At 39.9% G+C, this 22,921-nt stretch overlaps 1 protein-coding gene across 10 annotated transcripts in view; it reads left to right on the top strand.

Annotated features, from left to right (window-relative positions):
- GRIP1 (glutamate receptor interacting protein 1) overlaps positions 1-22,921 on the top strand; it is a 278,059-nt gene that overhangs the window by 60,152 nt on the left and 194,986 nt on the right. The window lies entirely within an intron of this gene.

Raw genomic sequence — 22,921 nt, 5'->3', positions numbered from 1 at the left:
TTGAGCCGTGATTTTCTTTTTCTGTTTGGTTCTGGGGGTCTTAATCACCACTTGTATCTTCGATGAAGTTGGCATTAGGAACATACCAGGGGCTTTTTGGCTGGTTAGCTATCATCTTTCAAGACAATAATATTATGACACTAATCCTGTTTTCTTACTAGAAAAGATTCTTTCATGCCATTAGGTGTATATTTTTCCCTGTTTTCTTGAACAGTTTTCCTAGATTTGGTATCTATTTTGCCTAAGCTCAATGTTTACAGTTTCTAAAATGACTTGAAAGCGTCTCCCAGTACAGATATTCTTAATGTTTTTAAAGTTCTTTTTCCAGAAATGTTTTTGTTGGTTTGAACAAGGAGGCCCTAACATTGAGCTAAGCAAGTACTGGGATATCAGTTATTGAAGTTGCTGATTTGGAGACTGATGAACATAATTTGCCTGGATTGGTGCAGTGTCTTGTGGGCCTTCTTGTTGTACGGCTTTGTGACCTGGTTCTTTATGGTCAGGCTCATCTCTTGGCTTGACAGTGCTGTACTCTTTTCTTCTGTGTAGCTACATGCTTAGTGCAGTATCAGTCAGACCCATTGCTGTGGTCTTGTCTTGCTCTGCCAACAAAGGTGAATGTGAAGCATTTAAACTCCAGCTCCCTATTTGTACGTGGTCATGTTGTGCGGTTGACGGTTGAATTAAACTGAAGGAAGATCCTTGAATGAACGAAGCGAAGACTGATGAACCCGGGATGGCAGATTTCTCTGTGCAATTGATGGAGGGTGGCAGGGCAGTCTTAATTTGGAACAGACCAGGAGAATACTTACCCTGAAGTTGGGCCCAGTAGTGGAGGTGTACTATTGTAGTCAATGCAGAAACAGTCAATAACTGAAGTTATTCCCACTAAATAAAGTTATTATTCCTAAATATTGCAAAAATCTCTCAGATTATATATATATATATATATATATATATATATGTGCAGTGTTGATTTCAAATGTTAATAATACATTTTTCTTTAGGATATACTTCCTGTTTTTTTGTTGTTTTTTTGGTCAGATCTAATTTTTGTTCAATACTCTTTTGCAAACAGATGGACTTTATTGATTTTTTTTTCCCTTTCCAAGCTAACATTCTGCAGAATGGAACTATAATAGTTGGCTCTGATGTTGCTGCTTCATATTTGTAATGATAATTCTAGATATATTTTTAAGTGCCAAGACCCACTTAGTAAAAATGATTTTACTGATATGTTCATGGCTTTAGCTGAGATGAGATGATGGTTAGAAGCTTCAGCTCTGTGAGAGAAGCTGTAATTAAAATTTGTGCAGAAGTTTTGGTTTTTTATTAGCTTTAGAAAATAAGTTTCTCCAGCAATTATGCAGTCAGTAACTTCCTCATAAAAGAAATCTCTGAAATATAGACTTGAATTTATTTGGAACTAACTCCCGGGCAAATATTCACCTGGTCTACTTCAGTTAAGACAAGCCTACCTCCCTCCACTCAGTGCAGCGAAATTTGCCATCCCAGGTTCATCACCTCTGTAGCGTAGGACAGGGAGAGGCTCACAGAGGGCTCTGCATTTTTCAGACACCATGTTTAAGGGAGGCTGATTTCTTCTGTGTTACATCCATCTGATTTTTGTGGGTGAGTTCAGAAGAGGGTTATCAACCAGCAGTGCTGGTTTAGAGTGAAGTTCTGAGTTCAAGAATTCCTTCTCTTCAAGTAGAACATGTTTCAACCTACCAATATCACCTGAGTTTGTGCGTGCCAGCTCAAAAGCTTCACTTCCCAGTACAGGTGTTGGCTGGAGTTTTTCCAGCTCTAAGTTACATTCAAGTCTATTTCATACACGTTCTGGCTGATTTACACTTAATTCTTGGTAACATAACTATTCAAATTATGGGGAAAAAAACCAACAAAAATAACCCTTTTGTTTCCATTGCACTGCAGTGTATTATACTTTAGCAAGTTAGTTATGCTGAATACCTACTTTATTTTGCTGATGGTGTCTCTGCAGTAAACCATGTGCTACTTTATTCCATTTCTTTTTCTCTCAGTGCTTGTTTTTGAGGTTCAGAGAGATAAAATTGACTCTTTTCTGTGGTTATCTGAATCAACAAGTATGTATCATTCACATTCTGTTCTGTGTCCCACACACGGGATACCACTCACGTGCTGGTTGCAAAACTGTCCATGTAACTCCACTGCTAATTCACTCTGTGCAAACCAATCTGATCACTTCAAACCTGGCACATCACTTTGCATTTGTGCATTCTTTTTCTTAAATTAGGTTATTCCCCAGATCTCTTATAATCAGATGTTCTGACTTGATTCCTAAGCTTGCTGGCTGAAGAAGGGTGACTGTGATAGCCCCTGGCTCCAAAATCTGCAGTTTGGATCATCACATTAGCAGCTTTACTTCAAGCATTTCATAACAGATCCTTAGCCTGTTAACTCCTGTCCCCAGGTTGAAAATGCTTCTAATATAATCCCTTTTCCCATTCTTAGCCATCAAAAAACTTAGGAAGCATGATTTTTTTTTCCTCTAATCTCTTCCCTTTTGGGAGGTGTTGTTATGTAAGCATCAAGGACAGGGTGGATATGCCCATGTGATAGAATTACACTTAAAAACATGAAAAACAGCGAATCATTCTCAAAAGCTTGAAATAGTCTAAAGAAATAGAGGAAAAAGAAGAAAATGGCAATATAACTTTCAAACAAATATTTTTTTTCCTGCGCTGTATCCTTTTCTTTCTGACAAATTAATTCTTTCTGACAGACTTGGCAAGCAAACTAGCGTCTCCAAGGCAGACGCTGAAGCTGCTTCATGAATTCATGTTACAGTTTCTCTGATATTGTTGCTCTGCTCCGATGGTATTTTTAGCTTTATTCACACCTTCCTTTAACATTTTTTGTGAGTAAAATCATTCTGTTACCAAGTCCAAACCAAGATGCGGGTTTTTCCCATCGTTACTGTTGTCATATTTTCCTTCAGTAAATACTTGTGGGAAGGAGGCTTCCTAGAAGGGAAGTATCTGATTTCAGAATAGTTAGATAATGATCTATTCCCAAACTTAGATCCTTAACCCTCCAATTTTATGACTTTTAAAAATGTAATTAGAATACTCTGGGTTTGTTGAGCCTGGGGAAGAGGAGGCTCAGTGGAGACCTTAATGCTCTCTACAACTGCCTGAAAGGCGGGCATAATGAAGTGGGGGTTGGCATCTTCTCCCAGGTATCAGTGATAGGGAGAGAGGCAGTGGTCTTAAGTTGTGCCAGGGGAGGTTCAGGACATGAGGAAAACATTTCTTCTGTGTAACAGTGGTTATGCATTGACACAGGCTGCTTCAGGGAGGTGGAGTCACCATCTTTGGAGGTGTTCAAGAATGGTGGGGATGTGGCATTGAGAGACATGGGCAGTGGGCATGGTGGTTGGACTAAATGATGTTAGACATCATTTCCAACCTTAATGATTCGATGATTCTATGTTTTAAACATTTCAAATGGTTAATCTTAAAAATAGTGTAAATTGTTATACATTTACTTGCTTGATATTTATTTCAACTCTTTGGATGGCTGGTTGGTTGGGTTTTGTTTTGTTACGCAGCTTTCCTCACAGAGTGTGGGTTTGGATTGAAAGTTGTAAGTGGGAAGAGTTAAGGTCCTTGCCTGACCTGTGCACAGTTTTGTCTTTTGCATAGGAACATTGAGGGGAACATTTCTGACTGATTACAGTTCTGACACAGTAACAGCTCACAGAGCATTAACACCCTCTTCCTGAGATAAACAGGGGATATCTGTGTTCTCATGGGGTGTATTGGGATGAAAATGCAAGGAATTAGAAGATGGTTAAGTGATAGAGGCCCCAGCTTTCAGGTTCGTGTTGAGTGTTGGTCATTTACATCCTTGTAAAAACTGAATCATGTGAAGAAATTCTGAGTATTTGCTCTTTGCAATGGGCTGAGTCTGAAAGTTAAGCGTTGTGTATCTCTCTGAGCAATGAATTGTTGATTGCATCCAGACGCATCAGATGTCTGAAAATTGTTGCTGAATAGCCCTTCTCCACCAAGAAAGCACAGTTTTAGCAGCAGTTGCTTTGTTTACTGGTAATATTCCAGCCCTTGCCCTGTTTGCTCCTGGTGGTCATCACTGCACCTCTCAGTTCTGTCTTCACACATGTGAACTCTCTGCTGTTAACAAAAGTTGTTCTTACAGAGCAAGAGCCAGGGAGGAAAATAAAATGAACCTTGTTCAAAGTCCATGCTGAAAAAGGCTTGAGAGGTCTGAACTGGGACTTCAGAAAGACACAATTCTACTTGAGAAGATTTGATAATGGAGAGTTTCAGGTCCTTTTTGGAAAGAACAACTTGAATTACATGTGTCAGATGCTGAGGCAACACAGAGAAAAATAAGAGAAAATTAATGTAGTAGATTTTTGATGCTCCTTCCAATCTGAGTACAGTCTGATATCAGCGGATGTCTTTTCAAGTGGCAGATGGCTACATTACAACCACAGCTGTGTCTCCATCTCACAATTTCTATAAGACACACACACAGGGAAAGGCTCACTGCCTGTAGTGTGGGTGTTGCACTCTCACACCACAGTTATTTTTAACCTGGGTCTGATCCCTGGCCTGGTTTGTGTTGTGATGTCCTGGGTGGTTCTCCCAGCTCAGTAAAGGGAATGGTGTTGCAATGGCGGGACAGGAGCGGAGCAGCAGGGAGCTGATTCAGCAGCAGTTGGGAGCTGCTGCTCTACACCCAGGCAAAATGAGGTGCTCAGCAGCATCTCCTGATTCCTTTGGAGCTTTTGGCAGTGTGCTGAGCCTTTACATTGAGAAACAAAAGTGCAATTGCACTCTTGTCAGCTTTGGAAGTTTGCTAACCTCTACACTAATGGTATCAGAAAACTTTGAGTTGGAGATGCGGTTTTGTTGGGTTCAAACCAGCTGTAGTTACTCTTTCAGAAGCAATATTCTCTTCTAATGAGTATAATTGTTGCTATATCTGGAGTGTTCTCTCAGAACTTAAAATCTGGCTGCATAAACTTAACTAGTTCACAAGGAAAGTAAACTCTGTGCTTCTTGACTATGAATTTTCTAGAGGGAAAAAAAAAAAGAATAATACCTCTTATTTTATTATGTTGGCCCATGACATCAGAGGTGGATATTGTTGATATGGCAGGAGAGATTGAACCTTTCCACCAATATCTCGTGACACGTGACAGATGGCAGCAGGGGGGCAGTCTGAGATGGAATAAAAAAGGCCATGTTCTGGATGCCCATGCACAGCTGTCACTCCATAAATAAAGAATATTGTGATCAGCTCGTCTGTGCCAATCAGTGGATTATGACAAGGGAACTGTGTGTGGAGCTGGATTTCAGCTTCAGTGCATTGGAAATGATGATGACAATGACAGTGTAGGAATACTGCTAAGTTTTGTGCTGGTTGGATCACATGAATGCTCACACAGGAAAAGAATACCATTTGCAAGAGTGTCAGAACCTGTTGAACTCAAAAGAGGCTGAAGATTAAAGTTTCCTGGATCTCACAGTTACTGGTGAAGAGATGTGTCGCCACTGTGAGCCAGGGCCAAAACAGCAGTCCATGGAGTGGTGATGTGAGTTCCCCATTGAAGAAGTTTTAGACACAGCTCTCAGTGATTAATGTGATGGACATTGTGTTTTGGAATAGGAAAGGAGTGATTCTTTCCTAGAACCCAGACAGAAAATGTCAGTGAAGAAGTGAGCCGGGAGGAAACTGCAGATGCTAAAGGAAACCCCCATTTACTGTAGAAGAACCTTCTGCTTCAGGGCCATCAGGAGATGTTCAGCATCTTTTCTCTATTCCTAATTTGATTCTGCTGGTGTGTTTAAACCTCTGGGGTGGGGGAAGCAGTATGCCATGCCTCCACTGAAAATGCTGTGGCCATTTACAAGCATGAAACTGAGTTTGGAAGGGTAGATTGATTGCTGGAGAGTAAGGAGAAGGTAAGGGTGGCTGAGGAAGTCTACAGAATTGAAAGGATAAAAGAGAAAAGATGTCATCTATAATCAAGCAAAAGACAAGTGAGATGTACAACACGGGGAAGCTGAGATTGATTTCATCCATGAAATTTGAACAAAATGATTGGAATGTTGAATTGAAAGACAACAGGAGACAATAATTCAGGTGAATTTTATCTAAACACTGTAAAGCACATCTTCCAACACATGCACTTACTGTTCTTATTGGAGCGTGTTTGTAACTAACAGGGCTAACTTTCAGTACTTTATCTTTCCAGTTTCTTGCGTTTCTTTAAAGTTTCTTGCCTTTTGAATATAGGCATTTATTTTGATGTTACTGGGAGCCTTTTATTATTTTCCTTGCAAATAATTTGATATTTTCCAGGTTGATTTAAAAGATACTATTCAATGATTTTGAAGTCGCGTGTGTTTGAAGTCACTATAAAAGCACTGCAGATTTAAAAACTGATGGATCAACGTTCTTATGTCTGAGAAATGAGAACAACAACAAACACTCTGATCTCTTTCATACCTCTGCAATGCAGAGCTAGCCACAAAGTACCTTTGTCTGATGACACTTCTGGTTTTACACTTAGAATTGTCTATTTAAATAGTCTGGGCAGTTTCTCAGAGTTTTCTCTGTAAGCATTCCACCAAGTCTCAGTGTTAATTAAATCTCACTACCGTGTTCATACCTCTCCTTGTTTAGTAGGATATTTAGCCAAGACGCAAGAACTCAAAGATTAACAAAGATATGTAAGTTAAGTGTGTTAAATGCTGTGTTCCGGGGTGATATTAGCTTAATCCCTTTTCTAATTCAATGCTTTAGAATTCCTCCCTTGCATGTCTTAAATACTGTATCCTATTTCATCCTATTGTATTTCAATCAAGCTTCTCTGTTTGCATGTCCTTAGACTCACGAATACGAGTTTTGTAGGCATGTATATTAGCTTAATTTTAAATTGTAGCAGAACTGTTATTTTCTTTCAAGGTATATATGTATACGTCCAAGTTAAAGAACATAGCAGCGTATGCCTTTATTCTGTGATGGTAACATGTGTGTATGTATTTCATGTATATTTTGGTGATGTAGTTTCTATCACCAAAAGTGAATAGAATAGCCATAAAAAGGAGATGTGTTTGTAATAGATGTTTACATGCAGGTTGAGATTTCAAGCCTCTCAAAAAATGAGCATTCTATTTCTTATCTTCCACATACACGTAACTCAGATTTTCTTCCTCTCTATGACATGATGTGCATCTACAGAACTTTCATTGTAGTTTGAGAATTGCTCTGGAGCGATCAATATAAATTGAGCTGTAAAGTTGAAAGACTTCAACATGCTTAGCTGGATGAAGGAGAGTAGTGGCTTTTAAAATAACTGATGAAAGAACTGTATTTAAATAAAACGGCACCACTGGCCAATATTTCACATGGTAGTCGTGTATTTTTCTTGCACAAAACGTGACAAAAACTACAGACCTTGATCATGAAGGCAGTATTTATCCCTTTAAGCTGACAAAATCAGTCACATAGGGTAACTGGTATTACTGTGGTCTTTCATGCAACTAATGGATTAATGTAAGCAGTGCCAAGCTCTTTTTTCTTTTTCATGTCACGTTTACCAACAGCATATTTGGAGTTGGAGGACAAGGCTTTATGTCTTCACCTTAAAAAGAATCAGAATTGGTCCAAAGGTTAAAGAGGCCCTTTTATTTTTCTTTGAGAAATTGAAACAATCTCCAGAGAGGACGCTACAGAACTTTCGGACTTGAACGTATCTTCCCTTCCTTTATAAGAAGATATCAACTTAATGTTTTCTGCATACATCAGTGGCCATTAGACTCTGTGAGATATAGTACTTAGAGCTGTGTGATTAAAATTCCTCTGTGAAATTAGAAAGTGCATAGCTGACAGCTGGAGGGCTTTTTGTTCTCACCTGGAATCTCTTAGTACTATCCACAGATAAACTCCCTACGTGCTGTAGTCAGATTTTGTTTTGTCTTTTGTGCTGCTAAGGCCTTGAAAGTTAAAAAGGGATTTTACAATTGCTGCTTGCAAGTGTTGGGTGCTCTGCATTCCTCTATCACTGTATACTATAAGGCTGGTATTCAGCAGAGGTTCCAACTCAGCTGTCAGCAGAGTACCTGGGAGCCTCTCTGGGAAGTCTGCAGGGCACAAGGAGGTATTTGAAGATGTTACTTCATATGCAGACTGCGGTAACTTTTTCCACTGTTTTTGTTCCATTTTTCATGCAGTCAGGTACTTAAATACGTTTCTGAGTTTGGATATTAAATTTCTAAGCATGTAATGGTTGCAATCTATTAACTAAAATAAACTGTTCATGCAGAAAAGAAGAAAATACATTTTCTGTCTGAAGACTTTGCAGTACTTTTCAGTCTTCAGAAGTGCAGAACAAAAGCTGGAATGAGCCTCTGGAGATGGTGCAGTCCATCTCCTAGCCCAAGGCACTGCCTTTGTCATGCCTTACAGACCATGTATCACAGAAGGTTATAGAATAATTTTGGCAGCAGGAACTTCTGGAGGTCACCTGGTCCAGCCTAACTTGCAGGGCAGTCAGGTCAGGTTGCTTGGGGATATGTTCAGCTGAATTTTGAGTAACGGCTAGGATGGTAAGTCTTCTCTGAGCAACCTGCTCTAATGTTTAATCACCACTATTATTAATTTTGTCCCCTTTCCATCTAAAGGGAATTAGAATTTCTCTTTCTGGAGCCCTATTTGTTGCCCTGCAGAGTGGTGCAGGTGATGTTATCCATTGGGGCATGCAATCTGGTTCTGCAGAGCTCTTTTCTTTTCCACTGTCCAGTATCCCATGCTGTTGAGTGGAATTATTCCATCTCATGTGCAGAACTTTACATTTGTTGAATTTCTTGAGGTTTCTGTCACACTGTCCCACACTTCACTGCCTTTACGTGCAGAATGTTTTACATTACGTTCCACCTGAATCTTCTTGGGAGCTCTGTTCATAATGATTTCTCTTTCATAATGTTTATACTGTTTTCTCTTTCTGCAACATTATTGCACACTGTTTATTCTGTTGTTACCACAGTCTTTTCTGCTTCCTCCCTCTCCCCCCTCCCTAGATTATGTTTCACAGACCTTTAGCCCAGGCACAGAAACATCCAACTGAGTGAGACCTTGCAGTATAGAGAGAAAGCAGAACCAACTCTATGTCTGTTATAATCTTGTTTAATATATTGGTGTGTTTGCCTAGCTTGTCAATATTGGATAGGGGTTATGGAGTTCTGAATGACTATGGTCTCCAGTTGATTTTCATGGTAATACCTACTTAATCACTTGTTCTTCATCCTCAGTGCATGTAATTGAATGCTCATGCTTGTTGATATCTTTCATTTCTCTCTATTGATTGGCATCCTGTTTTCTTTCAGATGATTACTTCAGTTTGTTTATTTTATATTCTGCTCTGCACATCCAGGGTGGTTGCAGTTGGTTTGAGAATGGTGATGTATTGTGATAGGCACATATACTGGAATTCCACATAAAGGTTTGGAAGTATGTGACACACAGAAAGTAAAATATTGGATAGCAGTGTATCCAAAAATATCTAAATGAATTGCTTTTCTGTCAGAACGTTGGATTGCTGGCTACAAATGTTAGTTTCAGCTTTCTGTTCACCCTGAGGTAGCTAAGCTTTCTTTAAGAGTGACATCTGTTACTTGTGAAAATATTTATTACAGTTAACACATGACGTCTGTCGTGTCCTCTTTGTCTACGTGGTTGCTGTCCTTCTGCTGATTTGACAGAATTTAATCATGAGAAATCCTGGTTGGCTGTTTTTTTATCTATTTTTCTTTCTCCCAAGGTGTCTTCAAACTGTTCTGTTTCAATGCTTTGCTCTCGTTTTTCCTTGAATAGAAGTCTCATGCCAACTGTGTAAAGATTCTCCTCTTCCTCTCCCTCTTTCCCTGTCTCTTTCTCCTTCTCTTTTTCTCTTAACAGTGTAGCTGACCTTATCTTGTTGTCTTGCATCTCCCTGAGTTCTCTAAGATGACTAATGCCTTTGAGACTGGTACATTTTCACCAGCCAAGCCATAGCTTCTCCATGGCGATAATGGGGAAAATCTGCCTTTTGCAGATGTAGTTCAATCTGCAGCAGTTGCCGGAGCTTTGTCCAGAACATCAGCTGCTGGTCTTATATGAGGGTACCATGGTCTTTTTTAATGACTATAAATGACCAGCACTTTAGTTTAGGTCTAGATTTAAACTAATATAGAAGTCTGAGTCTTAGTAGTATAACTGTGGTCTCGGGCAAAATAAATTCTCTTTCTGCTTAATGGAAGTTGATGTGCCCTCTAAGAATAAATACATGAGTTTGGAAGAAGGCCTGCATGTGGTTTGAATATTGCATTTCTTCACTTGCAGTCAGGTCATTAACATAATCTAAACATTGTTCTGTGTAAATTTTTGCACAAACATATGCAAGTATTAGCATAAACCTGTTTCTAGACAACCCCTGGCTACTCTGTGCTGCCAATTTAATATTGTGACTTCGTCTGTTGGAACAGTCACTGCATGCTAACTTGCTGAAAATGCAAAATAAATAATAATTAAAAACCCCCTTAGGGGTTTTGCTTGGGTAATTAATTGACAGTCCATGTTCAAAAGAAACAGAAAGCAGCTGACATAGTAAGGCAGTGGTTAAGCTGCTGCCCTTTGTCATCCCAAGAGTTGCTGTGACCCTTGGCTTGAGGGCAATGCTGCCTTGCCACTGACTGGGCCCAAGGTGGAAACCAAAGTCCAGTTGTAGTACTTCAGTGCTGAGCTAGTTTCTCCTGGAAGGTTTTTTCGTTGTGTATTTTGTGAATGGGTGTGACTTTTGGTTTTCTTGTGCTTTCTTTTCCCCCTCATTTAGAAGTAAGTATCATTTTAATGGTAGTCCACTCCCTAGGTTAGCTTTTCAGTGCACAGAGATTGTAGGGTTCTGAACTGAAAACATTTACTTAATGAACTACAAAATATCACTGTTGTAGGGCTTCAAATTATTAACAAGGGTTTTGAAAACTGTAGAAGTGGGGAAAATGAGGGAGTGTTAAGTGCAGTGCATTTGTTAGGAATGGTCTGGCTTTATCTGTATTTTCTCTATTGACTTGTAGAATGTCTTTAAATTTTATTTTCAAGCTTTTCACCTAAATTTTATACGCTATAAACTTGTGTTTGAACTATAAATTGAGATTCTCATTTACTTTAGTCCAGGAACTTTTGTTAGAGCAGCTGCTGAGCTATTACTATGCATGCGATACACCCAACGATGTAGTTAATACTCAGTATCGTGTTTTCCCTTCAACCTCTTGGAAGTGGCATCAGAAGGGATTCTGGAAAGATTAGCTGTGCTGGCATCCAGGAGACATCTTATTAAATCTAATTTAAATCCTCATTTGATAAACTTAAATGTAACTAGTAATTTTTTATCTTTCCCTCAAGAGGTTATTAAATACATTGTGTAAAATAAGGGGCATGAGTGCTCATAAATCAGTAATGCATGCATGAATGTGGAACTTGATTTTAGCCCAACTAGCGTGTATAGTATTAAAGAATCTAGAATACTCTTCCTAAAACAGATGGTTAGTCATTTTCCAGAATTAGTGCCTGAAAATTTTCCATTCCTGCTTTCTTGATCCAAAAACAAAGACACTGTGATGGTCTTTGGTTTGGTAATGCTTATCTACCAGGTTACAGAGCTGTCGCTTTAAACAGAGAATACAGTGGGGTTTTTTTTGTCCCCCAACTCTTTCATGCTTTATTTTTGCCTTACCTGCCAAGTCTTGGCTTTTGCTAGCTGTGCTCATGTGTAACAGTTGATGACATCAAGAATGTAAGAAGTGACAGTGAGTCCCTCTAACCCATCCCTCCCACACCTTGTGCACATGCATTACCCCATGGATTGTCATAAAGGATCCCTTGGAGCTTGATCCAACCCAGAACTCCTCAGAAGTCAGAGAGAGTTTTTCCCATTGGCCTCAGTAGATTATAATGTTTGCAGAAGTCAATTAAAAGGTCAGAGAAACAACAAAAAAATCAAAAAATATTTGTATTACTGACCAATGGATAGTCTGCCCCAAATATTTTGCATCTGATCTCTAATATAAAACCAGGGGCAACCTAGACAGGTGAAAATCTTGATAGTAGGAATAAAAGGCAGTGTGGGTCAATGCGTGTACTCTGACAGCATGGACTGCCTCTATGCGAGAACAGATACAGGATAGAAAGAAAGTGTGAAACAGAGGCACAGCTTCAAGCATGAGCAGCGCAGACTTCAGTTTAATTGTCTGAAGAGTCTTGATGGCTCCAGTGCAACTGTATGCATTGTGGGAAGTCATTAATTGGGGTATGTGTTTGTAGGATGGTGATGGCAGGGCTTTCTGAATGGAGTCTCTGAGGACAAAAATAATAATTTTAGCAGCAAACAAGTTGTACTTCAGATGATTTTTTCCCCCTAAAATACGTGAAATGCTTATTTTTGTATTTCTTTTTATATTTCTTGTTAGTTTGCAGCTAATTTTACAACCCATTGGAGATCTTAAGTTCTTTCTACAGTTCTGCGGTTCCAATCCAATTATTTTCCTCATTTAGGCCAAAAGAATTTTCTTTTTTTTTGACTTGATGTATCTGAAAGGACAGTGAATTATGATATATCATTACGATATGGAATTTTTAAGATATTTAAGCCATTCAAAAGTCAGCAGTTGTGTCCATTAGGTTGTTTGTTTTGCATTGTGACTGTGGTTATGTGTGCAGCGACTGCATCAGGAAATAAAAGCTGTCCCTTGAGTAAGCAGAGTTGGACATTTTTTCATCTATAGACTCAATACATGCTTTAAAAATAAATAAATAAAAGAACAGAAATTGATGTTTGCATACTGTAACAAGAGTAAGTCATCCCCTTCACTAAAAGCCATAGATTTCCATTGGCCTCAGTACGAGAAATAGTTCAGTGGTTTTATTAGAACCTTTAAAAATGGTGTACAAGCTTACTTTTAAAGTTTTCTTACTAAAAATAAATCTGAGAGTACTAAGCACAAGGAAAATAGTCTTTAGCTTCTGTGTTATCCTTGCATTTATCAATTGATAACTGAGTTTTTCATGGCAGTCCAGATGTATGGTTGGTTAATGAACTCTGAGTGACTATTTCTGATGGTGCGGTTTATAAAGTTCTTGTAAAGTGGGTGAACAGTCATTTCCCCTGAAATTAGAGTAAATGTGACCTAACTCTGCAGTTCTGCAAAATCCATCACAAAGTGACTAGCAAATTAAACAAATTCATCCATCTGTGAAATATTTCAAGGTCAAACTTTCATTGGCTACAAGATTTCTAACTAAAAAGACAGAGGATGACAGTACTTACAGTTTGGTAATGTTTGCTTACTGAGCGTGAAATGAAATTTAACAGTGTGGCATGTCTACATTTGTAAATTTATTGTAGTTGTTTAGACTTCTTAAAAAATGAAATGTCAAGCTATCAGCCTCTGCTTCTGGAATGCTGCTTAGGTCCAATGAATGAACTTACTTTTCTTCTTTTTCTCTTCCCTTTTATTTTTCGCTAGCACAGGTTGCCCAAGGAGGCTGTGGATGCCCCATCCCTGGAGGCATTCAAGGCCAGGCTGGATGTGGCTCTGGGCAGCCTGGTCTGCTGGTTGGTGACCCTGTGCATAGCAGGGGGGTTGGAACTGGATGATCATTGTGTTCCTTTTCAAACCAGCTCATCCTATGATTCTATGGTTTTTTTTCCTCCCCAATGTGAAGTTATTTCTATTTCATCTGTGTTTTTCTGACACAACAGAACTTGTGTTAATACTGTTTCAGTAGTTAATATGGGGCAATACTAGCAAAAATGTGAACATCGTACGTGGCAATTGCTAGTGATCACAGTATGCACTACCACAAGCAGCGTGTTCAGTTCAGTGCACAGTGTGTGAAACTGAGCTCTTAGAAGATCTGTGGACTGGGATGCTGAACAGTAGAAGAACAAACAGGCAGCTTCCATTCACACCACCTGACAGTGCACAGGATAATTTACAGGCAGCCCAGTTCCAGGAGTAGAGAGCGGGACAGTAATCATTAATACCCCTCTCTTAAGGGGATTAACTGAGAACTGAGGGTTTTGTTTTGCTTTGTTTTTTCCTTTTTTTAAGGAGACAGAAGAATTGCAGATTCCAAAGCAATGCCTTAAAGAATCATATGTGTCAGTCTGTATCATTGTGATACTCTCTGCACAGGATGGTATAAAACTTGGGAGAATTTATGAGCATTTCTACACGGATGCTTCAGTGGTTCTCAGCAAAATTTTAGTGCTTGAGTAAACAAAATGAAAACATTTTACAAGTTGTCTTGTAAAATCCACTGCCAGTCTGAATGTTCATGCTTTAGAAGTGCTGTCTGCAGATATTTATACTGAGCATCTAAAATAATGAGAATGCTTCTCAGTTGGAATATCCACAACAAATGACAAAACTTTAGGATAGTGAAGTTAGCTGTTTCATTTTTGTACAGTGACTGATAGTAACTTATTCAATGTGGTGTAAAATTCCCTTCCCTCCCCACCTCTTTTTTTTTAATCCCTAGGTCAGTGTTGGTGAAGGCTGAAATTTGCAGTAGTTTGGTCTCTTATAGGTTGGGATGACTTTTATCATAGAATCATAGAATGACTTGGGTTGAAAAGGACCACAATGATCATCCAGTTTCAACCCCCTGCTATGTGCAGGGCCGCCAACAACCAGACCAGGCTGCCCAGAGCCACATCCAGCCTGGCCTTGAATGCCTCCAGGGATGGGGCATCCACAGCCTCCTTGGGCAACCTGTGCCAGTGTGCCACCACTCTCTGAGTGAAATGAGCTCTGTCACTCCATATGTATGTCATGAAACAAGGGAGTTGCTTTTTGAGCAGTGTGTTTGTCTTCTTTGTCTTTCATAATTGACCAAGAGTAGAATGCAGTGTATTTCTTGATACACAGTTTTGACTCCTGCGCCCAAATGTGTTCTATAGAGCTCGAAATCCAATAGCTAAAGGTTCGAATGGTAGCCTGTAGGCCATGAAAGAAACAAAATAGGAAGATCTGAATGAAGAGAACAGGGAAAAGAGAGTAAGCATGAAAATGTGTTTTACGCACAGAAATGAAGTGGATGTTTGAGGGCTGACTTCCTGGGAATACCATGATAAGCATTTGTATTTGCTAGTGAAGAGGAAGGCCACAAGAGGGAAATGAAAAAATCCTGAAGTATGAAGCAACATCAAAGGGGTGTGTGAAAAAAGCGTGGGGTTCTTTTTTCTCACTGCCAAGTAAATTCTCAAGTAATCTTTTGTTTGGGAACCATCTGCTTTCAAGGAGAAGAAACCTTAATTACCCTATCACTTCTCAAATGTGAGCTAAGGTCAATGATCTCATAGTCTTTTACATCCTGTACCATTACCCTAAGAGCACCGAATGAGCCATCACTTTATATTTAGCCTTGCAATTTTATATGGCAAAGCTGGTAATGTAAGAGTAAATTTTCAGAAAACATCAAAACTTATGGCAGGAGTGGATGAGTTTCGCCTGCTAAAGATGTAATGCCTTTTTTCCTTATGGTGTTTGCCTCTTAACACTGAACACCAGGAATACTGGTGCTATGCAAGAGAATTGAACATACAGTTTTGGAGCTCTAATGTTTGCTTTGTCAGTATTTTCTTTGTTAGCTGTTTAACAACAGTGTAAAGATATGTCTTTTTTCTGTTTTGTTTTGTTTTCCTAAATGGAAGAAGGGAAACTTTCAATTGGAAACAAATTCTAAATGGAACTGTAGAAGCTGCTCTGTGCCCTTGGAATAGGGACAGAAGGGAAATCAATGCTCATCCATAACGAGGTGTCAGTAGCTCTCATTTTCCAAACTGCTGTTTGGCACCAGGCAGATGAAGCACCACAGTAATGTTCAATGGGCCTTGCTATTGTAGCAGGAGACTTGTGGATGGAAACTGTGATCCTTCAGTTCTCCGGACATGTAATACTAGGGTCTTATTAATGGGTAGTTACATGTGAAGTTGTCCTTTTGCCTTTCATGTTTCTCTGCTAGCCTCTGTTCTTTTTAACTGATATGTCTTGCAGTTTCAGATTGGGCAATAGTAATAGAAATTACTTAAAACTTGGGATTTAGAAAGAAAGAAAATGGTTTGATGTGAAGGGTGTTTAGAGAGGAGGAATAGGGTTAATCTGTCTTAACAACTGGGTTCTTCAGTGCCATCATGTTATGTTGGCGGGTGCCTCTAGGGCAGGGGACTCCAGATGGATGGTTTAATTTGCATATATATTTACATATTATTCAGTCGTAAATTCACGTGATCATAATGGAGAATTTTCCTGTAGCTGTTTGTTTATTTGCTTTTTGACTGTTGAGCAGCACTTTATTCTTGTCTGGACTCGCCGGCAGTAAAATCTTTCTATTTATCCACTGCACCTTGATCCCGATAAAACACAGGTGACTCAGGATGCAATTCACTTCTGGGTGCTTTTTTTCCTTCCTTTGCTTTCCTTTCCCCTCCAGAGAGGCTTTCTCCTTGCTCCAGTTTCCTGCTTGTAGTCTTCCTTGACAGATTTCTTTCCTGTTGCCCATCCTTTATGCCTTCTTACCACTCCTCCCATTTATTAAACAAATGACAGTGGTTTCTTATTGCAATAAATGATCAAAGAAATGCACAACTCATCACTGGTGTGTGTTTTCAGTGGTGATGTCTAACAAGATTTTAGTTGCTACCAAATGATGGTTGTAACTGAATAGTATTAAGAAAAGAGGCAGAACACGCACTGTGGTATTGCTGGGAGAATACAGACATTCCTCTGTGCCAAATAGTCTATAAATCTAAGTTTCATATGTTATCTCTGTTACAAAAAATTGGTATCAAGTAAGATAGGTAGGGAGGAGAATTTATGTCAAATGGCCTGTGAAGGCTGTTTCTTTTTAGTGTTACATATTGTGCTGGTCTTTTGTGCTTTAAGATGGAATCTTTACACCTAAGGATGTAAGGTGGGATAGTGCTTTGGAGTAGGGCCATGCACTTGCACTCACTGTGCAGTGAGGCTGTGGCCCAGCCTCTCTGTCGGTTAGGATGCATTTATATGAGGATGTGGAGGATATTTCACAACCATTTTTTGTTATCTCATAAGGTGAAAGAAATTAAACCTATCCAATTTTGCACAATAAAAAGTCTCTTGCGTAAGGCTTTACATGGAAAGAAATGCTCAGCAAGGGATTCGCCCATAGCCTACTTTAATCCCCATGTGTCAGATTTGAGTCTTCCACTGTCAGGTGAATCTCTGAATTCCACCTACTTCAACCTCATGTGGTTCTCCCCTCAAAGAATCATAGAATAGCTTGGGTTGGAAGGGACCCCAAGGATTATCAAGCTCCAGCCCCTCCGCCACCCGCAGAGCCTCCAACCTCCAGATCTAACACTAGAGCAGGCTGCCCAGGGCCCCATTCAACCTGGCCTTGAACACCTCCAGGGACAGGGCATCCACAGCATCTCTGGGCAGCCTGTGCCAGCACCTCACCACTCTCATGGTAAAGAATTTCCCCCTGATATCCAACCTAAATCTTCCATTCTCCAACTTAAAACTATTTCCCCTTGTCCTGCTATTATCTACCCTTGTAAAGAGTTATCTCCCCACCAATTTATAGGCTCCATTTAGGCACTGGAAGGCTGCAGTGAGATCACCCTGCAGCCTTCTCCAGGATGAACATGTCCAGCTCCCCCAGCCTGTCTTCATAGGAAAGGTGCTCCAACCAATGATCATCTTAGTGGTCCTCCTCTGGACCCTCTCCAACAACTCCAAAGCTTTCTTCTACTGGGGCCCCCAGACCTGGGTGCAGTATAAGAAATGGGGCCTTACAAGGTCCTGTGCTTCCTGTAGCCTACATATGCACCCTAAGAAAATATTTTCATGCTTTACTGTGAGAACTTTTATTTCACACACCTACTAGGTATTTTATTTTAGTGATTTAATTAATTGACTATTTCTTTCCAGTGTTCTACATAGGTTATGATTGTGGTGAGAATTGCAATGTGCAGCTTCTTAAGACTGGAAAATTAGGAATAGATGATAGTTCTTCCTCAGTACGGAGGATTCTTTTTTTCCGTACGCATTTCATATTTAGTTTGAGATATACTTTATGCATAAAGCAGACAGTATGCAAAATCTTGGTAGTGTTCCCCCTAGCCATTTGCTGCGTTTCTTTAGAAAGATGAAAACACCTTTAATTCAGACTTTCTTGGAGAATTATGTTCTACTTTTAGTATTTTAAAATATCAGTGCTTGAGCCCTTGAGGGGCTTTAAATCTGGTTAGAGTAGTACTCCGCTAAGCGTTTTTTGGAGGGTGACTGCTGGTGTGACAAAACGTTAAGCAAACTTGTACTTTTTTTTTGTACTTAATGTCACCAAGGTATTTCCTTCAAAGTGGTCAAGTTAACATTTGTTTCTGCTTGTTTGCGTACTCCAATTAGTCGCTCTTTTAAAGCTAACTAAGCCAGACACGGGAAGGAAAATAGAGTGTATGCAAACAGTTACAGCTGAATTGAAGGAAGAAAAAAAAAAGAAAAGAGAAAAGCTTCTTTTCCCTGAAGCATACATTCTGCATGAAATTCAGCTTGACAAGTGACCCTTTTAAAACAGCACTACAAAGATTTCTCAACATTCTCAATGTGCAAGAGAAAGCGTTCTTGTATTAAACCCAGCAGCAGCCCCCCAACTCGCTCCAAATGGACGTAGCCTCCTGCTCTATCCTTTGTGCTCTACTTTATCCTTGCTCTCTGCATCATTCATGGCTTTATGTGCACATTTTTATGTGAGAGAATGTTTGCAAAGAGTAAAATGATTGGGAAAGTTAATATGATAAAATGTATAGGTGGCGTAACACAGTGAAGGGCTCCTCTAAGTGTTGTTGGAAGGTGCAAGTCTCTTAAAAATTTCTGTGTTCATGTGGAGGAAAAAGAAAACAAGGGGGTGAAGAAAAAAAGATTGACAGTTATTTTTCAATTAGGTGACAGAAAAGCTGAACTCCATCTCTTAAGTCTTACATTCTTGAAAGAAACAATGGGTTATGACTCTAAGTGAGCAGTGGATAAGAAGGATGCGTGAATGTTTCATGAAACTGAGTGTAATGCTTTATAATCAGAGGAAACTGATTATTTAACAGATTAAAAAGTATCAGGTCTTAGAAACAGCAGTAGGAAATTAGCAGTGGTTTACCACCATCCAGTTCTCATGCAGCAGTTTTCCAGCTGTGGTGTGCTGGTTGTTCTGCTTTTCTTTTGTTAAATGAGATAGATGTGTGTCACTTGGTTTTGGTGGGCTCTGCAAGTGTCTTTAGAAGAAGCACGATACTTCTGCTTCGAAGCATGCTTCATACAAGGGTTTCAGGCAATGGGAGGGGATCTCAGGCAAGGTTGCTGCTTAGTTCTCCTCACATATAGTGCTGTATTTGTGCATGGCACTGACTGCACATATGTAGACCTTATGTTCTTACTGCGCTTAATAGATTGTGGACCTGAGGCATTTGATAATTTTCGACTTGATGAGCTCATGTTTTATACCAAGATATTTAGGACAAATTTTGAGTGGGAGATTGCAGCCTTAACGTGAGCAATTATAGCGCGTAAACAAACATCTGTTCTTGAAAATCCAAAAGGTCAGGCAGGATGATACAATAAGATGAGTAGTTTGTGGAAGTTCCTTTGTCTATTCTTACTGGTTTCCAGAAGCAATAGCAGAAGGTTGCCGAAAACACCCCTCAGTTGAAAGAGATGTGTAGATCTCTTACCTCCCTTTTCAGGTTTGCAGCATCTTTATGGCCAAGGATTTGAGAAAGGAAGGAAAAGGGTCATCTATATTCTACCAACCTCCAAAAACTGGTTGTATTTGCCTTAATTTATGTGTTTTGCATGTATAATTCAGAGTTTTTTCTTAAAGAGAGGAATCAAAGCAGGCGTGTGTCTCCTGCTGCCACTATATGCTCCTGGGAGTTGTTATGTCCCAATGGATGCATTCCATCCTTTGCGGGGAGCTCTCGAGCTGGCCAGAGATGTAGAGGCAGGTGTAGGAGGGTTCCTCCATCTGAACTCGTTTCTTTTAAACATCAAAACGTGATGGATGATGGAAAATACCCGCTTAAAACCGTTCATATTTATTTCTGATACAAAGTGCTAGAGAGGGTTGCTTCATACTTGGGCTCTGGTTTCAAAGCAACATGTTTGCAAGCCCACTCAAATGGAAATCCTTGTTGAAATTTTTCTACTTGGCTTGTCCATGAATACCAAAATGTTCAAAAAAGTGCAGTAGAAAACACTTGTATCATTTGTGAAATTTTCCCTAGATAACTACGTAGCTAATTTTATGCAAGTAAAAAGATAAATGCAGATATTTTACAAGCCAAGGAACCTAGACTATGCTGTGACTATAGAGGCAAATGTACACTTAAATGCTGACGTTGTCCATGGCTACAAAAGAGTTTATGCTTCAGTTTAAATATGTGAAAAGCACAGTGTGTTAATCGTATATTGGCTTTATTACATCCACGGAGTCTTTTCCAAGAAGACAGAGAACTGAGGTGGATCCAATTTAACAGAGCAAATTAAACAAAATAGTGATGAAAATGGCACACACAAATATTTCTGGAGCTGTTGTGTGCATGCTACATGTTCCTGCTCTTTTATTCATTTTCTGGTAGGCAATTGTAAGGTTTCCATACAGGAATGAACGGCTCATCAAGAGTGGGTCCTGATCAACACAAGGAGCAGTAGTTAGCTTTTTTTTGGAGCAAACAAGAGCAGTAAACTGTGTTTGTGAAATTGAATTCTCTGCTTATACATCTGAATGTAGGACTATGATAAAATATTTACAGGTATGACTTGAGAAGTAGCTAATGAATGTCTCTGGTGTTTTCAACAAAGCAGTAGAAGATGTATGTATTGCATATGAAACATAAGTTCTTGGTAATCTTGGTAGTAAAACGTTTAGTATGTTGACTATATAATAGCATTGCACACAGTGAAGATATTTCTTTCTCTGAATATATATTTGCCATAAACAACAATTTCAGAGAGGGGGAAATCCTATCAAAAGCTCATGCCATTCTGTGTTTAAAAAGTGAAAAGCTGGCATTGCTTGGCCCTGCTGGTTACATTCAGGCAATGGGAAGCAGGTGTGTTAACCGTGAGATAGGGAGATGACTTGTGGGTGAGCAGCTGCGGGCAACATGTGTAAGCCTGGGCAGGTAGTGATAGGACAAGGGGGAGAGGTTTTATCTAAGAAGGGGAAATTTAGATTAGATATTAGGAAGAAATTTTTTTACACAGAATTTGGTGAGGCGGTGGCCCAGGCTGTCCAAAGGAGCTGTAATGCCTCATCCCTGGAGGTGTTCAAAGCCAGGCTGGATGGAGCCCTGGGCAGCCTCAGCTGGTGGGTAGCAACCAGCCCATCATAGGAGAATTAGAAATGTATGGGCTTTAAGGTCCCTTCCAACCTAAGCTTTTCTATAATTAAGCAGTACCCTCAGCAGAAGCTGTGTGTTTGTTGAACAGCCATGGTACCGGGGAATGGCAGATCTACTTGTTGACAGCCAACTATCTGCATGATTTTGTTTGTCAGCTTTTGTTTAGAGGACAATTTAAAAGCCAGGAATTTCTGCATTTTTCTCCCCTGTGATAACTAGCTGTATTGCTTTGATTTGGATTTATAATTTAACCTTAGGAAACAGCGATGGCTGTGAGTCGTCTGTTTCAAAGCTGAATGGTTCTGACACCTACAAACAACTTTTTGTCCAGCTGTCAGGGAGAGTGTTCTACGGAAGCAAATAGAAAATCAAAACATTCCTATCTCTGCACAGAGAGACTTCTCTCTGCTGTAGGCTAAGTCTTTGTTTGGTTTTCATGTTTCCTGATACTAAATTAATGTTTTTGCTGCTTGGTGGCAGAGCCCAGAGGGAGACACGGGATTTGAAGTCTTTAGAATACACAGTATATGCAGAGGATACAGTGATATGCTCTTTGAGATCCATATGAAAAGCTTCAGGTTTTATTTTACTTTTGGTAGTATTCCTGCAACTTCTTTAACTTTGAAAAGTGGGGAGCTGTGTGATAAATTCAGGCACGTAATAAAACCTTGCTTCCTTACAGGAGCCTCACTAAAAATAATTCCAGACCTCAAGGTATTTATTGGCTGGTGACAGTAGTGGCATTTTCACAGGGCAAAAAACAGGGGTGGTGAGGTCAGGGAGCGTTAGCACCGGCTCCCATGGGAACCTTGGTAGGCACCTTCATGGTTTTGTCAGCTTTTCTGGTGAAAACGTATATTTTTGTGACTCTATTGTTTTAAAATGCTTGGTAATTGGAGGATGCCCTAAAGATGCCCTGTGCCTGCCTTCAGTGTGCATTCATTTCTGGACTGCTGGGAACTTTCGTGTGTTCTAAGTCTCTCTCCTGTTTGTAAGCTTCCTCAGGTACTTGAAGGCAATAATAAGGTTTCCCCACAGCTTTCTTTACTCCATGCTGAATAAGTCCAGTTCCCACAGCCTTTCTTCATAGGCTCCAGACCTCAGATCTTCCTTGTAGCCCTGCTCTGGACCTTCTTTAACAGCTCCATGTCTTTCTAGTGCTGGGGGCCCAAGATCTGTAACACTGGTTCCATGGAAGGGCTGCCTGATGTCCCCATGCTCATAGATGCCAGGCAGCACCTCCTGTAAGTACAAGCACAAGTGGTGATGGCTTGACTGATGGAAGGTGATCCAGCCTGGTGCCTGCAGCCAGGAGGTGTCTGGTGGGACTGGAGGACCACATGTGGCTTGTGGGAGCATCTACCATCTGTGGTAGATGTCAAGGAAATGGGATTTGAGCAAACACTGCTTTTGATTTTGAATGGGAGA

This window comes from Coturnix japonica, chromosome 1 (assembly GCF_054131305.1).
Source record: "Coturnix japonica strain WE chromosome 1, WE-NBRP24, whole genome shotgun sequence".
Taxonomy (NCBI): domain Eukaryota; kingdom Metazoa; phylum Chordata; class Aves; order Galliformes; family Phasianidae; genus Coturnix; species Coturnix japonica.
This window is presented reverse-complemented; position numbering and strand designations above follow the sequence as displayed.